General features: G+C 39.3%; 1 pseudogene; it reads left to right on the forward strand.

The window, feature by feature from the left end:
* The first annotated feature begins 244 nt into the window (after window positions 1–244).
* Window positions 245–1,222, forward strand: LOC115451279 (annotated as a pseudogene).
* Window positions 1,223–1,718: the final 496 nt, after the last annotated feature.

The following is a 1,718-nucleotide window of genomic DNA, read 5'->3' on the forward strand; positions in this document are numbered from 1 at the left end:
GGTATCTTACACTTTTTTATTTTTGATATTGGTAAAGTCTCACCATTGTACACAAAACAACTCGCACCGACTTTCAAACATAAAAATGTGACTTGCGTGGCGTCTGACATCACGATGATTATGAAAAATTTTCGAGCATTACGTATTATTAAAAGAATAACATAAATGCCGCGCGTACTACTGTTGTACCGCTTTCTTTTTGACGAGAAAACATAACTCAATATGTTCCGTTATGCATTTCAGATCTCACGATGAGGTGTCTGTGATCTCACATCGACGCGAGGGGAGCGAGCGGGGCGCGGCATCATGACGTCCGAGCGTGCCATACCGCACCTGCGGGACATCTTCGGCCCTCAACCAACAGTACGACGGTAAAACCTTTGACGACACAGACGACGCAGTCCGCAAGAACAAAAAGAAAAAGGAAGACTACCGCACGTACGGCAACGGCGATGTGAAGACCTTAGAGAGACATCTCAGCATGAAGAAAACGATCAGGAAAAAGATCATGCGCGACCTTCAGCAGGCGTTCGTTGAAGACCCTAACGAGTTTAAGGTCGAGAACACGAGCCCTGAGAAATTGAAGGCGGAGTTGAGCGCTGAAGCTGTCAAAATCGAGAAGAACGTTCGCAAGAACGACCCCACGTTCTTGGACATGTTGCGGGGCGAGACGAGGGGCGAGGAGGCCAGGGAGGAGCAGCCGCCCGCCGAGAAGACCAGCTTCTGGCGGCGTCTCACCATGAAGAACAAAAACAAGAGATAAAAGACAAACGCAACGCCGTGCAACACGTCGCTCCAACACTCACGACCGACACGTTCTCACCATATCAACTATTTATTGTCATCGACTTTTTGATAATATTTTACACTAGACACGGTCGGTATAATGTAGAACTGATAGTCCTGCGAGTTGTATCGGAGACATGTAAGACGCTTTCTCAATAGTTAGGTATCCGAAAACAATATGTTAGTTAAACGTAAGTGAGCTTATTTAATGAGAACGGAGCGACGTGTTAAAATTATTCGCGGCCATTGTTACTTATAAAAAGATATCTCGTTCTATGTGATGTAACGTTAAGCCGGCTAAGTTAGTGTAAGAGTACGTAGATATGTGCGTAGGCTAAGTATTTCGTAAGGGCGATTGTGTAAGGTAGACTTCTGGCAATTCCTTGTTGTGACAATTTTATTATGATGCAATATAAATAATTTTACACATTTAAAACTGCGTACCTTTATTTATTGACCCGTAGATAATTGTTCATACTACTATGCTGTTGAAATTTTATATTTTGAAATGTACCAAAAATAAAATCAACATAGCATAATCCATAGTTTAAAGTATACTAGTTAACCTAATTTTACAAATAATAAAAAAAATAGTAAGTATATTATTGTTTTTAAATAATTCTTCATTCAGTGACGTATCTGTTACAGTAACTGCCCTTTTTAAAACTACTTACCATATGGTGGTATAAACCACCGGTATATATTTTTTCTGAAATTCATCAAAAAATTAAAGAAATCACGAAATTACACCACACATCCTGGTGAGAGTCGTTTAAATTAAATATAAATGAGAAGTACGATTCAGTTTTTCAACATGTGAAAAATAGACCGTAGGCAAAAGTGGCATCTATCTATATATTCAAAAACATTCGTAATAATACTATTTTACTTTTATATTTTTTTGACTCATAAATCTAGTGTTTATGCAAGTG

This window comes from Manduca sexta, chromosome 26 (assembly GCF_014839805.1).
Source record: "Manduca sexta isolate Smith_Timp_Sample1 chromosome 26, JHU_Msex_v1.0, whole genome shotgun sequence".
NCBI lineage: Eukaryota > Metazoa > Arthropoda > Insecta > Lepidoptera > Sphingidae > Manduca > Manduca sexta.